We start from the raw sequence: 17,567 nt of genomic DNA on the forward strand, positions 1-17,567 counted from the left end.
AAAAAACTTTTTTAAAGATAAAAGCATTTTATAAAAAGCTATTGTTTAGGCAATAGCGTTACCAAACTTAAAATATATTTTCTGCCTGAAGAGAGAGAGTTTCAAAAGGTAGGTCTAAGTGAAAGTATGATTGTACAATTAACAATAATTGATAAATCGTAGTAAAGATCTCTTGCTATACTTCTCAGAAATTGAGAAAGTGAATTATTCAAAAACTGGAGAATAAATCTCTTTGCTAGTCAGGTGCTTTCCAAAGTGTTACTTTAAAAAAAAAATATATATATATATATATATATCACCTTATCAAGTAGTCAGATGACAGAAAATTAAAAATATTTTTGATAGTAGGTCATTACATGAATTTTGACATATAATAGAGAAGAATTCCAAGAACTGAATTTCATTGCTATAATAAATAAAACATTTTAAATTTATCCAGCTTACACCTATGAAAACAAAAAAAGTAGAAATAGAATTTATGTTGCCCTCCTGTTCATCTGAGCAATAATTATATTCATCTACAGATTCAAGAACTAAAAAAAACCAAACTCATCTCATTGAGATACATTTTTGTGATATAATTTCACTTTACATGTTAATGGTTAGTTTTGGTTTTCATGATGTTTTAATCAGTGGTGTATTGAGAACAGTAATAATTCAATCACACATTTTTAATGCTTAGAGCTTTACAGTCAGAGAAAATACAAGGACAAGTTCAATTTAGATAGATTTTAATTGCAGATAAATGTGGTAGGATGGTTAAATACATGCAAACAAAAATCATATTATATGAAGGTAAAGTTCTTTGGAAGAAGTGAAAATAAAATTTAAGGAGAAAAAGGGAAAAAAGCCAAATTTCTGAAAGTTAAAAATATATATATTTGTTCTTAAAAAATGGAATAATGGTATGTTACCCATTGTCATGGCATTTACATTTAACCACATGTATTTATACAAGAATTTTGGCTTTCATTTTAAAGTAGAAACATTTATAATATGCCCCAAACTACATTCTTTGAAAGTATTTAAACTTAAGATGAAAAGCTTTACTGTCTACTTAAAAAGTGTACAATGGTACATTGTTAAGACTATTTTTAGCAGGTATAAGAGCAAAAGCATTTGAAAACCTCTGGGTTAGACAACAATCTAGGTGCTGTATTTTGAGGAACTTGCTTTTGGGGCCAGACATACTTCCCACCTAGCCACAATGCTTGAATTTCCCCCATTATTCTTTCCTTTTCTTTTCAGTACTGAAGATTTAACTCAGGGTTGCCTTACTACTGAGCTACATCCCTAACCCTTTTTGCTTTTTATTTTGAGACAGGGTCTTGCTAAATTGCTTAGGGCCTCGCTAAGTTGCTGAGGCTAGCCTTGATCTTGGGATCCACCTGCCTTGGGTGAGTTGCTGGGGTTATGTGTGCGTGCCAACACACTCAGCCCCTATTCTTTTTTTTTTTTTAATATTCTAATTAGATATACATGAGAGCAGAATGAAAAACTTAACACTGTATTATTTTTTTTGCTAGAACTTTTGAAGGTCATTATCATAGGGTACAATAGGAAATAAGACCCTAAGGGAACCTAGCACCAGTAATGTTTTTGTGGAGAAGGGAGGAAAAGGTGCAGATTACCTTTCAGTGCTCTACTCAGGTGAGCTGCAGGGACCACTGACCATATGGGGCAATAGCGGAGGAAGGTCCTAGAAGGCACCATTTTGTCTTACACTGCAAACCTAATGACTCTGTAAAAGATCACCAACTCTTCTCAGAGCCTTTACTTAATTCTTTTGCTGATTCATGTGTTGTTAGTGAAAATATCCTTTTCCTTCAGATTCTTCGTTATATATAACTCTATATAGCACATCAAAAGTGCTAGTCAATGATCACACTCATAGAATGAAAGAACCACAGTCTGCTAGAGAAGTAGGACTTTACATTGGGCTCCAATCCTTTAGTCCTTAAGACCCCAGCACCCCTGAGGGAAAGACTATAGTGCACCAAGTAACTCATAAATCTTAGGAAAAGGGGGTTATTTTTGCTTTTATTGCATGTGTCCATTACCTCTAAACATAACTGGTACAGAAGGAATACAAAATTAATCTATTCCCTCACACAATACACAATGCCATTAGCGCACAGCTTAGTTGTTTCACCAAGAGACCCATGTGGCTATGTGAAAGCCTCATGGAAAGAGAATTTTAAGAATGCATTAATTTGCTGATTCTTTCAAGTTGAGCAGTTTTAATTATTAGTTGAGACCTTTCTGAGCCCAACGCTCCTATTAATTTCCACCAACACATTGGTCCTTGCTGAGCTCTCAGGCTGCACAGAGAGCTGCCTCTTTCTTCCATGCAACCACATTCTACATCCTGTTCCCTAGTCTTTTCTCCTTCAGGCTGAACTGTGTTGGTTCTTTTAGCCATTTTCCCCCCTGATCCATTTTCTGGGACTTTTAACACCCCTGTTGCCTTATCATATAAACCCTGTCTGTGATGGACCCAGCTCCTTTTTAAAAAGTGATGGCTTCCACTGAAGAAGCACATTGTGTAATGCTCTGGTTGCTAGGGCATTCTGACATAGCTAAGCAGAGGGAGTGAAGAGTGAGAGTTAACATCCAAACAGCTGCTGGAGAGCCCCATGTGCTGTGCCCCACTTCATGCTTTGGGCAGCCCCCATCCTAAGTGAGATCTCCACTGCATTCCTTACTCTAGTGCTGTTCCCACGGCACCCTGAGAAAAGGAGAGATGTTCACTTCTTTTCTTGAAGACCCTACATCACGCTTGTTCTCTCCTTCCCTGGACTTTGTGACAAAGCTGCTGGATATCTGGGAGAGGGAAGCAAGCAAGAAGCCTCATCAGCCCTTCTCCGGAGGTATCACCCTGGCTTGTTCTATAAAATACCAAGGCTAGTTTCTGAAAAACAAATGTTCCCCGCAGAGCTGAGGGGCATTGCTTTCTAAGATAGGGGTAGCTGGAACACTAATTTGTCATTAACAGCTGGGATCTGCTTTGTCAGATGTGATAATGAGGGAGTATTTGATGTAAGATCTTGTGGAGGAGGAGGATTAGCTCAGAGGGACATTTTTAAGAAATGTGGTAGGCAGCCCCTGGGAAGAGTGTGAAAAATAGCCACTTGCTCATTTCATGTGTAGGACACTTGAGGGATTGTCACATGTATCATTTCACATATGGCCCCTCCATAACACTATGAAGTCAGCATCATTATCTCAGTTGAGGGATAACTCATTGCTCAGAGTGAAGTGTCTTCCATGGTACCCCTTTAGGAAACCTAACCTTACTATTTCCAATTTCTCTCTCTTTTTTTTTTTTCATGTTCTTTCTCACTTCTTATATTAGTCCAGAAGAAACATTAGAAACTAAGAAAATTAGTACCAGAGAAACAAAGTCAATTTGTTTATCTACATCTAAGAGATCTATTATCAGGTATCAACTCATACAGTTATGGAAGCTGAAAAGTCTTATACCCACCATCTTAAAACCAAAGACCCTGGAAAGTCAGAGTAGAGTTCAAAACTCTGAGAATCAATGGTGTATATTCCATTTTTGATCCGATGTCCCAAGACCAGAAGCACCAAGCTCTGAAGATCAATGTACCAGTTTAAACAGTCAGCCTGAGAGAGAATAAAGCAAACTTCCTCTGTTTATTTTGTTCTCTTCAGACCCTATGTGGATAGGCTAATGTTCCCTGTACTGGGAGGTCCATCTACTTTTCTCAGTCCACTGATTCAAATACTGATGTCTTCTAGAAGCACTCACAAATAATGTTTAATGAAATATCTGGGCATCTCATAGCCCAGTCAAATTGATGCATAAACTAAACATCACACTTCTCCAATATGTAAATTTTCTCTTAAAAAGTATAGTCATTTTGACCTAAGAACTAAATGGCTAAAGAGGTGTCTTGGTTTTCATGCGTATATATGAGATGAGATGCTGAATGGTGAGGTTTCAGACACCCAAGATGGGAGATGGGGGACGGGGCAGCATTTTCACACCTGCATGATGTAGACTCTTATGGTCTTTCTGAGCCTGACTTTCAACAGGCTGATGTCAGGCTGATGTTCTTGGGCAGCAACTCTTTTGCAAAAATGCTTCCTCCCCTGAAATCCACATTTCTAGAGTCTCTTTATGTGCACCGTCTGGCTGGGACATCTGCCACTGTGCTGATCCCCAGGCTGATCTGACTGGCTGGGTGGTTGTTCCCTTTCTCCATAATTATTCTACACAGGTGCCTCCCAGAGTTGTGTGGCAATTAGAAATAGACAAAGGCCGTTTTCTAGAAAGGAACACTTACCAGTTACACACAGAAAAAGTGCTCTGGCCTGGTTTATCGGTTGAAAAATTAATAGTGAATTAGAAAAAAATGACCTTTTACTTTTTGGTGGATGAAAGTGACAAGTGACAAGATTTTTGTTCTTCCAATGGCATGACAGAGTAGCCATTCTCAGAGCTGACTCCACCTTTGATGTGGGGCTCCAGCCTCCCTAGTCAGCCTTCACCTTCCCTGCGCTGGGGTTGGGGAGGGACCCTATCCTGTTGAGTGACTTGGTGCTTCTTTGGATTTTGGCACCAGTGCTCCAACTTTCACCTTAATCATCTTCACAGTCTTGGACCAGTGGTTTTCCTGTCACTTCTCTTTCTACTAGTGAAGAGTCAAGAGCAGGAAATTATTACGTAGCTTTGCCAAGTTCGGGGCACTCAAAAAGAGTCAAAAGTTCCATTCTTTGCATAATTTTAAGAAATATGAAGGTAATTTAGAATTTGAGAGTCATTTTCATCCAGTAGTTTTCCACCCTGGCTACATATTAGAGCTGGTTGGAGAAACCTTGTAAAAAACATCTATGGCCAACTTCACCATTAGGAGAATAGAGTAACTCCTCCACTCTCTCCTCCAGGACAGATCCTGGGTGTTTTTATCCTAATTTTTTTCCCAAGTGATTTGGAGATCTGTCAGTCCTTTCTCTATTCATGATCATATATGGTGAAAAGGTACATAATGATAATCGGGCCATCTACTAAAGGCCAAATAGAAGGTACTGATTAGTTAAGGCAGCAGGTACCACCATAGCATAAAAAAAGATAACTAATGGGAGGAATTATCCCCTTTCTGCAAACCCATAAGGCTCAGGTCAAGTCAAATGACATCTTGGTTTTAGGCTTTGGCCCTGCTCTTAACCAGCTGCTTCTTTATCTTGGCATGACTTAGTTTTTTAATTTGTTATATGGGAAGAATAATACCTACCTTGTTAATTGGAAAGAGATGCTGTGAGAATGAAAGGCACTTCCTTGTGAGTGGTATGTGTGTGTGTGTGTGGGGGGGGGGGGGTTCTTTTTTTTTTTTTTTTTTAAGGGAATGGCTGTTTAAAAAAAAGGAGAATGAATAGAGGACAAGTATAGAAAGGGGTAGAAAGTCTGTGGCAATCATCAAGGAAGACATCCAGGGAGAAGGAATATGGAAAAATTCAAGATGGTAGAACTTGCAGGAACAGAAAGGAAGGCAGAAAACGGTTTTAATCAAGGTACATTGAATGTCATCTTTGGGAGACAGGGCAAGGAGGACATGAAGGGCAACAGATCTGAAGAGGCATCCAATTTTGTCCCAGTAAGTACATAGAGAAACAGAGACAGAAGGCTAAGAGCAGAGTTAACTTCCACAAGGTATTAGAGTGGAGTGAGGGGGCGGGAATAGATGGTAGGAAGATGCCCCGTATTCCAGAGAAGGTGCATGTTGGGATGATGATCCACAAAGGTGTGGTATGGAAAGCCTTGTTATTTCCAGGTCAAGTTGGTGAGCCCTAGGGACTTATGTTTTGCCATTTTATTCCTAAAACAGAAAAAATTGAGGAAGATCTCATTTCAGCAGGAATGTCAAGTTCACTTTGAGCCTTAGCAAGAGAAATAGGACAAGAATTTTTGGCAGAACTGTAAAGGGAGCCACTGAACAAAGTTAAGCCAAAGCTCCAGGAGTATGATAATGAGTTCAAAAGACTTTGATTATCCCAGATAAACCATCTCCTTAGGACCAGTAAAATGTCTGGTCACGAAGGAATTCAGGTCATGCCAGTCATGAAGAATTCATTCCAAGTACATAAGATCAAACCACAGTAACGGGGCAGTAGATATGATTGACATCTTCAAGAACTTGACATGAAAGAAGAATTGGAACTGAGTGGGTTAGCTGCACCCAGGATGTACAGAAGCAACCTAGGGTGGTAAAAGAAGCAGAAGAACTGAAAGAACATAAGGGAAAAATATATATATAGGAGCTAAAAATGATTAATTTCTTGAGTTGGGTGAAGAAAAATTTTAAAAGCATTAATAATGGCAGAATACCTACAAAAAGATCAGTAGTAAATCTAAAAATAGAAGGTGGCTACTGTTGAAGAAAGAAGATAGGAAATGTGAATATCAAATCAGACCTACAAGGGAGTAAACCAAGACAGTATTATGTGGAGAAGTCAACTAAGACTGTGAAGAAGATGCTGAAGCTGCCCTAATAAAAGTTGTAGCATGTAGATTGTCAGGCAGAGGGGGCCAATTAGAGAGAAAAGAAAGGAGAAACTGCTCAGCTTCTGGAAGAACAGAAGAAAAATTGCATGATCACATAAATTGACACAGAAAAATCTCAAGAGTACTTTAAGGAAAAAAAAAAGATTTAATCCTGTGAAATCAAAGGAAAATTCAAAAAAGAATCAATATACTCAATTCTGTCACCTATATTTGGCATTTTGTTGTATGATTTTTAATATTAGGCTCTATCACATTAAAAGTAGGTAATAAAGAAATTATTACCCCCCCAAAAGCATGAATTTAGTTTGACAAGAATTCAATTCAAAACCCATTCATGAAAAAGTTCTTTAAAAAACAGGAACAGAAGCAAATTTCCCAAAATTGATTAAAAAAAAATACAAAAAATTTCAGCCAACAGTACACTTGACAATAATAGACTAAAATTTTACCTCCTAAGACTGGGAATAAGATAAGAATGTCTGTTATCACTACTTTTATTCATCATAGTGCTAGAAGTTCTAGCCAGTGCAACAGGGCAAGAAAAGAAAAGAAAAAGCACATAAGCTGTACTATTTGCATATGAAACTATTGTCTATATAGAAAATCTCAAGGAATCTACACAAAATATTCCTACCACTAATTGAATTCAGCAAGGCTGCAAGATACAAGAAAAACAGAACAAAATCAATAGTGTTTCTGTATATCAGCAATGAGCCCATGGACACCAAAATTTATCTATCTATCTATATTTAAAATAGAGATGTATTTATATATGTGTATATGTGTATATACATATAGATACACATAATTTATAATCACTCAAAATAAAAAGGAAATATTAAGGAATAAATCTAGCAAAACATGTTTAGGACTTTTATGATGAACACTAGAAATGCTAATGAAGAAATCAAAGAATTTTTCAAGTGTAGAGACAGGCTATGTTCATTGATTGGATGACTCAACTCAAAAAAAAAAGATGCAATTTCTTCCCAAATTGTTATATAGGTTCACCACAATTTTAATCAAAATCTGATATAGACAAGATTATGCTAAAATTGTTGTAGATATAGACAAGATTATGCTAAAATTTTATGAAAAAGCAAATACATTGAAATAGCTAGAACGATTTTTAAAAAAATAAAGTGAAAAGAATCAGTTTATTAAATTTCAAGACATTGTACAACTACATTAATTAAGATTATGGTATTAGCAAAAGGACAGATTCATAGGTTAATTGGACAAAATAGAGAATCCAAAATAGATTTACATAAATATGCCCAACTAATGTTTGATTAATATGGAAAGTCATTTCAATAGAGGAAGGATAGTCTTTTCAACAAATGGTATAAGAGCAATTGGGTATCTAGAAGCAAAAAATGAAAGAGAAAGAAACTCTGTCTGATAACATATAAATATTAATTCAAAATGGGTCACAGGCTTAAATGCAAAATGTAAAACTACAAAATATTAGATAAAACGTGGGGACAATATTCAGAGTCTGGGCTTAGACTTGACACCAAAAACAGGTGCACAAAAGGAAAAGTTGACAAGCGGGACTTCATTAAAATTAAAGAATTTTCTTCTATGATAGACCCTATCTAAAGGATAAAAAGATATGATATAGATTGGGGAAACAGGGTTGCAAATATCATATTTGAAAACTAATAGTATCTAAGCAGGTAAGAATCTCTCAAAGCTAACCTATACAGTCATACTTTGATGATAATAATGTAAAGAGGTGAAGCAGTTTTGGAAAAGTTTGACAGTTCTCCAAAAATTAAACAGAGTTACCATAGACACAGCAATTCCACTCCTAGGTATTTATACAATAGAATTGAAAAGATGTGCAACAAAAACTTGTATAGGAATACTCATAGCATTATTCATAATAGCCCCCATGTGGAAAATACTGAAATGACTGATGAATAGATAACAGAATGTGGTACATTCATTCATAAAGCAAATATTCAGTCATAAAAAGGAATGAAGTACAGATACATGCTACAACATGGATGAACACTAAAAATATATGCTAAGAGAAACCATTTACAGAAAAACATATTATATGATTCCATTTATATTAAATACTCAGAACAGCAAATTCATAGAGAGAAAAGTAGATTACAGGTTGCCAAAGGCTGAGGAAGGAGGGAAGGAGAAGTGATTGCTAATGGATATGGAATTTTTGGGGGGGGCTTTTGAACATGGTTTAGAGTTATATAGTATGCAATCATTATACAACCTTTTGAATATAATAAAAACTACTACTGACTCATATAGTTTCGAGGGGTGAATTTTAAGATATTTGGATTGTTTCTCAATTTTTAAAAGTTAAATAGTAAGAAAACAACAATCCAATTAGAAAAATACAAAGACATCAAATGACCAGATTCACCAAGGAGAAGATACAGATGGCAAAATAAATGTATGAAGATACTCAATATAATTATTTACAGAGAAAAGCAAGTGAAAAGCCACAATGACATATCACTACAAACCTATAAGAATTACTAAAATAAATCAGTAACAATACTAACTGCCGATGAAGATGAAAAAAAATTGGATCACTCATACATGGCTGGTGAGAATGCAAAATAGCACCACCCCTTTGGAAAATAATTGGACAGTTTCTTACAAAATGGAACATGCTGCTAGTGTATGACCTAGTAGTTGTACTCCTTATGTTTAGCTTCCTAGATGCATGGATATTTATATCAGCTTGATTCATAATAGCCCCACAGTAGAAACAACCCAGATGCCTTTCAATGGATTTGCAAGGAATTATACCCATACAATGGAGTACCATTCAACAATAATAAGAAGTGGATTATGGACACATGCAACAACCTGCATACATCTCCAGAGAATTATGATGAGTAAAAAAAAAAAAGAAAGAAAAACAATCCCAAATGGTTACATACTTTGTGATTCCAAGCATATAATTCTTTTTGAAAAGGTGAAATTGCACAAATAAGAAGCATGTTCGTAGTTGCTGGGGACTGGAGAGAGGGTACAGGTAGGAAGGAACACATAAAAGTGCAACATGATTGATCTTGGTAATGATGAAAATGTTCTGCATCTTCACTGTATCAATGTCCTGATTGTGATATTGTACTGCACCTGTACTTTTACATGATGTTCTCAATAGGAAAACTAGATAAAACTTACATGCAATCTATGATCATTTCTTACAATTGTATGTGAATCTACAAATATCTCAAATGAAAGATTTTTTTACAGTAACATAAATTCTTTGTATTTATTTTTTTTTAAAGAGAGAGAGAGAATATTTATTTTTTAGTTATCGGCGGACACAACATCTTTGTTCGTATATGGTGCTGAGGATCGAACCCAGGCTGCACGCATGCCAGGCGAGTGCGCTACCACTTGAGCCACATCCCCAGCCCTAGAAAGATTAATTAAAACAAAGGAAGAAAAAAATATTGAATGTCTGAAAAATATTCCATGATGGCATAATTTCTTAATTATTGTCTACATTGAACATTTAGGTTGATTCCTATTTTTTACCCCCTAAGTAAGGCTGTGATGAACCTCTGTGTCCCCAAAAGCTTTATGTTTCTGTTGTGTTTTCTTTTGTGTTTTGCCAACCTGCTTTCCCAGAAGTTTGTATGGAGTTGTTATGGTTCATTCAGATGTGAGGTGTCCCCCAAAAGCTCACGTGTGAGACAACGTAAGAAGGTTCAGAGGAGAAATGATTGTGCTATATCCTTAACCTAATCAGCAAATTAATCCCTGGTGGGATTAACTGAGTGGCAATTAGAGGCAAGTGGGGTGTGGCTGGAGGAAGTGGTTCACCGGGGTCATGGCTATGGGGTATATATTTTGTATCTGGAGAGTGAAGTCTTTCTCTGCTTCCCAACCATCATGTCAGCTGCTTTGCTTGGGCATATTCTTCCTCCATGATGTTCAGCCTCACCTTGAGCCAGGAGGAGTGGAGTCTGCTGTCTATGGATTGAAACCTCTAAAACCACAAGCCCTCAAATAAACTTTTCCTCCCCTACAATTGTGTTTGTCGAGTCTTTCAGTCACAGCGGTGAAATAGCTGAATAAAACATGAGTTGAACTCTTATCAATAGAGTAGACTGGTGTCTGTTCTAGGATACTTTTACCAGATGTGAGATGATTCCTCCTTTTTAATCTCTGCTAATTTTGTATGTGGATTACAAAAAGTACTTCATTGCTTCTACTTGAATTTTTGTATTAGTGAGGCTGAGCATCTTCAAATGCTAACAAATCATTTATATCATTTTATGATTTATCTATTAAGCAGCAACCAAGGGATTCCTCTAACACTTCATGCATGACACAATGGGCACTGGAAACATTCTGAGCTGGTTAAAAATTAATTGTAATTTGTTAAAAGTTGTAGCAAAAATAACAGACATATTTGGGTGTTAGGGGAATCCTGAGGTGAATTATAACCTAGAAGTTGGAGGGATGAGCAGTGTACCACAGCAAAGTCAGAGGTGAGAACCAAGACACGATTTGGGCTTGGGAGAAAGCCAGGAAATGATTTCTATATGGATAGCAGTACTTCAACAGGGACCTCACAAGTAAAGAACTAGGTATAAGCTTCTGGTGGAAGAGGAGCAGAGAGGTGGATAAATATACAAAATCGTGCAAGAATCAAATGGCATAAAAATACAAATGGCAGAAAGCTTGAGAGGCAGTCCAGGGCACAATTTAAATTCCAGAAACAAGGTCCTATTGTTTCAGTGGAGACCAGTCCCATAAAAAAAAAAAAAAAAAAAATGTGAGGTTGGGATTGATTGAAGATGAATTGTAAATTGGTACATGTCTATGCACTTTTACTGGTGAAACATTATTCACATTGCTTATAACAGGAACAAAAATGCAGTGGGAATGCTTTTGACCTTTTTTGTTTGTTTGTTTTTAGAAAAATGGCACAGAGTTTGAATGAAGAAAAGAGAAATATAGACCAATCCATAAAACTACAAGGCCAGAGAACCCTCCTGTGAATACAAATGGAAAATTATTAAGAATATAAATTATACCTAGAAGGAGAGAAAATGGGCCAATATTCCAGAATCTGCATGTTGCAGAACAGTAAAGAAATTTCTCTATGTCTAATCCTCTCCTCAGCAGGAATCTCTTCTGAAACATTCCTAACACCTTGAATGAATTCTTCTTGGACAGTGCCCTTGGATAGTGCCATTTCCGATTTCTGATTCTCACAGGTAGATCTTAACCTTCCTTCTGGAACTACACAACAACAATAATAGTTTATATTTAAAAGTGCTAACTATGTGACACTATATACATCATTCCCTTTAATTCCAACAATGTTAGCAATAGGCAGTTTTTATTGATGTCTTTCAGATGAAGAAATAAAGTGCAAAAGAGATTGTATAGCTTTCCAGGCCAGTGCAAGGGGACAGCCAACACTGAATCAATGCCTATGTCTCAGGTTCTCTGAAGCATTTTGTTAGGTTCTGTTAAACTGCCTCATCAATCTAAACTTGTGTTTTTGTTTTTGTTTTTTTTTTTGAGAGTTCTGTAAGTTTTGGAAGCAAGATGTCCCATAAGAGTAATAGATTTCTGCCACTAATACATTGTCACATCTGCCTCTTGTGATTTCCTTATGAAAGTATGGTCAGATTATACTAAAGGAGAGCTGGGATTTCAAGTTGTGCAGACTGTCTGGGGTAATGATGCTCATTTAATAAGCGTCTGATAAACTTGTGGCAGAATTTACTTGGAGACTTGCTTTTGTTATAACGTAGTAGGGACTTTGTAGAGAGGTAAATAATCTTACCCACCACTAACTATTATCTATCCAAACTATCTACCATCACCTGCAAAAACAAATAAAGAAAAACCTCAGAGTCAGTGAATGATCTCCCTGGCTCAGGAAAGTAAGCAACAATTGGTCTCAGGCAGGTTTCCAGGGGTGAACATAATGGGCCAAGGATCTGATCAGTGTGGAATGGTGGAAGGCCATCAGTTTTCTCTCCCTGTACACTTCTTCTTGCACAGCTTAAGGTTGCAGCAGTTCTTGTCAGACTTTGCAGTGACCTCCAACAGGGCTATGAGGCTCGGCCTGGAGCTGGGCCATTTATATTCTTGCTACAGAGCCATCTCCATGAAAGGACAAGGTGCTGAGAGGTTTTTTGTCTCATCCAAAGGTAGCTTTTCCATGCAGAAAAGACTATTCAGGCATTTATTTATTTCCAGAAATTTATATTCAGTTTATTAAAGTCACCAGTTTTTAGTAAACTTACTCTTTCTTAAGCTCCAAGTTCAATTTATAAATCTCTAAGCCTAGCAATTTCAGCAATCACAGTAATGGCCTTTGAACAATACTTAATCCTATTTAAAAAAAAATAGCTAATTAAATACTCTCACATATCTTACACTGCATTTGTAAGTTTAATATATTTTATTTCCCTTTAGTGTAATTTGATTGCCCAATTGACAAACTTTTCCAAGTAATAAGTAATTCATATAATTTAATAAATTAAGTTCATAAATATTGTGAGTGCTGAGTTCTTTAAGTGTTACAATTTCCATTGTATATAATGTTAATAAGAATTTCACTGTAAACCACTAGTCTGAATAAGTTACTTAATTAGATATTTAAATTGAAGCACTATCAACTAAAATATAATTCCTAAGTATTACAAGTAAATAAAGCATTGAATATTTTTTCCTTAATTTTAAAATGTTAATTTATTAGGTTTTAGTTTTCTAAAAATATTTTTCCATTTAATTATTTTTTTACTTTTTTAATTGACTTTATTATTTTTTTAAATACATGACAACAGTAGATGCATCCCAATCCTTATTACACATTTAGAACACAATTTTTCGTATCTTTGTATATAAAGTATGTTCACGTCAATTTATGCCATTATATATATACTTTTTTTGCATTACAATTCTTAATACACATATATACCACAATTTTTCTTAATTCTGAAATTGAATGATATTTTCCTCTTAAGGACAGTAAGTCTCATTCTAGTTAATCTAAGTTCAAATAATCAGTTTTGGGTCTGGACACTGACAGAATGCAATAAATTTTACTTATACAGGATTGCATAAATTTAAGGGAGATATTTCATGTCGTCTATATTTAAGCTATTACCTATTTCTTCCTGGATCTATTCATAGAAATCCACTACTCCCTAGTTCTTGCCAAAGGGAATTACATGATTGATTCTTTATCTCTTAAAATATGGAAACTTTTCCCCACCCTAAACACTTTTGATCATGGCTAGCTTGCTACATTCTTTTTTGTTGACTTAATAATATTACAAATGTTAAAGTGAATTTTGGATCTCTCCTATATGACTTAAAGGCACAGTTAATATGAAATTTTTACTGATAGTCTCTTTAAAAAAAAACAAAATTAATATTTAGTCTTTATCTGGTTAGGCTTTGATAAGATCATTTTGGATGCTAACTCTGCTCTCTTCTTCAGTTTCATTACATCCTTGACTTTGATAAAGTTCTCCTCCTTATCTGGGGCTTTGATAAAGGTCTTGACTAGAACAGAATCCCGCATGGTATTTTAGAAAGTCTCTGTCCAGTGCTTCTTTGGTCTATAAATCAGCTTCCTTCAGGGATGCCACACCTGCCTGAGCAAGGGGCTCATTTGGAGAGCTCACTGAAGCTTGACTTTTGCACTTCACTCCATAGCCGCAGGGGCTGCCACTGGAATCTTGGGCTGTTTAATAAGTTCCCCCAGGTGACTCTTAAGCAGCTATTCTGGCATTAGTGCAAAGACCAACTTTCAAAACTACCATCTCTATTTCTGTCTTGACTATAATGACAGAATTAGGCACTGTCAAGCACCTTGCTTGGGTCCAGACTCACTAGGTCCCCAGCACCTCTGTCTATCTCAGGAATAACCATAGCCATAAAGACAGCAGTCTGGCAGGACTTCTCCTTGTGATGCAGATGGGCTCTGAAAGATCATCTCCCATCTCACCAGAGCTCAGGACTCCCCTGAGACGGAGGTTAGTTATTCACCATGTTCAGTCTTCAGAATCTACATTATTTTCTCTTTAAAAATTAAGTCCTTTGTATTCTGCTATATATATAAAAAAAGAAGGAAGGAAGGAAGAAAAGAAAGGAAGGAAGGAAGGAAGGAAGGAAGGAAGGAAGGAAGGAAGGAAGGAAGAAAGAAAGAAAAAGAAATTAAGTCCTTTCCTTTCATTTGGGTCTCCCATTCCCATCTGTTCCCAGTGATCATGTTTGGTGTTTTAGCAATTGCTGTGGGGAATCAGGTTACTAATTATCAGCTTTCTCTTATCCATTAATGTATGTTTTCTAGGCCTGAAAATAAAACCACTGAGAGTTATTTTGGAAAAAAAAATACAACAACAAAAACTGTCACAAGCCGTTCATGGGCTGTGTGTATGAACCATATGCATAGTAGCCATATGAGGGGACAGGTGTGGCATTGCACGCTGATTGGGCTGTGTGATGCAAGTGAGCTTCTCCTTTTGCTCTGCCTATGATCCCACACAGCACCTGAGATGGGTGTGACTTGCCAACATGTCAATCAATCTGCTGACCACAAAACATCACGAAGCAAGACTCCACCCTTGAAACTTTATCCCCTGCCTTATTTGGTGAAGAACATTCTATGGAAACTCCTTTGTGTGTCCCCCCAATGAAAATAAAGAGATTACGGGTGCACACTCTTTTTCCAGCTCTTTCCAGCATGGAAGCTGACTTTTAAGGTCATAGAGCAGTCCCGCCCTCCATATGAAAATTACTGCTGTGTCCTGTGCTTTTTCACCATTTTCTTGGCTTAATCCTGCGCCACCATTTTTGAACCCAGTTCATCTCATCAGCTCAGGTCTCTAGTGAGAAAACAAAACAAAACAAAAACCCATATCAAAGAGAATTTGAGTAAATATATACAAATTAGGTTCACAATCAACAACTCTGGTCATCTCGGACACTTGAAGAATAATCATCTGGTCTTTATCTGAATAGCCCTTGGGTGAAGTGACCTTCCTGCATTTGTGACTGATAATCACTTGGTGGTTTCTGTTGTCCTCTTTGTGTTCCTATTTTGTCCAGTTTTCCCAAAGCTGCGGCCTTCTCTTACACCATGGCCTAACCTTACTATCTTCTTTTTCTAATTATTCTAATCTAAACATTTAGCATAGGGATGCATTTTATTTTAGGGAACATACTGGCACCAGAATATCACCTCTTGTGTGAATCCCTTTTTCAAACCACCACTTACTTGAAGAGTCATCCATACCTAGCAGTCTGAGGAGCATGGCAGAGTGGCTACTTCTTTGACCTGGAGGAAGAGTGAGGACTTCCTTCTGGAGACTAGCATAAGAACAGGAGCTGGAGGACCTGCATGACAATCTGCTAGGGATCGTGGTGGTCTTAATGTTGGTGTACTCCCTAAGTTCCTGTTTTCAAACCAGAGCCTTAGAAGGCGAGGCCTTTCAGGTGGCTCCACTTTCATGATTAGGCTTAGTGCCTTTATAAAAGAGGTGAAAGGGAGCTGCTTTGCCCATTCCATCATGCGAGGACTCAGCATCCATCCCTTCAGCTCTTCTGCCACATAAAGGTGCAACAACAAGCTGCTCTGAGGAATGGGCCTCACCAGACATTGAGTCTACTGAAGCCTTGATCTTGGACTTTGCAGTCTTTAGAATTTAAGAGATAAATTCAATTATTGGTAAGTTGCCTAGTCTGAGATATGTTGTTACAGAAGCAGGAACAGACTGACATAGGGATCATGAAAATTTCAGCACTCATTAGTCTGTGCATAAGAGATGTGAAAGAGGTGGGAGTGTGGGGGCTACTCTGTGAGGTTGGGTCTTGAACAGGAAGATATTTGCCACATTCCAGATATTTCCAATGAGAATTCTCTGATAATCCAACCACCTGAATCCCTTCTTTCTTTTCTACCTCAACTGTGGAAATTTTGCTGAGTACACTGAAAAGCATTCTAGGATTCTGGAGAAAGCGAGGTCATTTTAAGTACAAGTCAATAGCACTAAGTTTCTGTAAATATTACAACACTAAACAGAATTTTTCAAGGTTTTGAAATCCTATTCTCATGGCAGCAGAAGATATTGTATGCAGAGATTGACAGTGATGGAAATGAGATTTGAAGGTAAGAACAGCAGTGTTTCTGAATGTTGAACTAATTTGAAGTTCTGAATAAGTAGATAATTAGATTTATTATTCAGTGGTAGAGGCTTCACATTACTACACAAGGTGTAAAGTTGTCATTTTGTGGTTCTCAGCACAATAGTGTTGACTAAAGCAAATAGAACTACATCCATGGAAGAAGTATCTATAAAAACCTGTCCATCAGAAGATCACTGTTGAGAACTTAATGCATCTCCTTGGTCTCCTGGAGTGTTTGGTTTTTAGCAACCTGCAGGAGGAGAATGAGGTTGGCAACTGCTATCCATCACCCACGCATGCACACAAGCCACCTACTTCATAACACCTGGAGCCACCCATGGTTTCAAGTTTAGGGAGAAATTTTTTCAAAAGGAAAGATATCTAGAATTTTAGCATATATTTGCATGTTGACTTTTAAACATATGGAATCATATACCAAAGTAAGTTTGATCGCATTTTTACTAGGCCAAACTCAATTCAAGGGATTGGCATGTGTAAAAAATTCTAAATTGATTAGACTTGGGCGCATAGGAGAAAACACATTGGGATGCATGAACTTGAAGTAGAGAAGTCATTTTAGGACCTTCCTAGAATCGTGAATAGAACTTTAAAAAACAAATTTAAACTATAAACAGTCTAATCAAGTCTACCTTCAAAATATCTCTTTGTTTAATGTTACCTGCAGTTCTATATTCAATTCAATAACAGAAAGGCTTTTTTTTTTCTTCACTCCTTCTAGAAATTCTAGGAGATTTCCTCAAGTTTATTGTCAAGCTACAGCAGCACCTGAAGCAAATTAGATGTGGACAGTAGGGAAGTCTTGACATTACTAATGTCACTAAGAATGATTTGTATATGACTGCTGTCACTTTGTGGAAATGAA

Source organism: Marmota flaviventris, chromosome 5 (assembly GCF_047511675.1).
Source record: "Marmota flaviventris isolate mMarFla1 chromosome 5, mMarFla1.hap1, whole genome shotgun sequence".
Classification (NCBI taxonomy): Eukaryota; Metazoa; Chordata; class Mammalia; order Rodentia; family Sciuridae; genus Marmota; species Marmota flaviventris.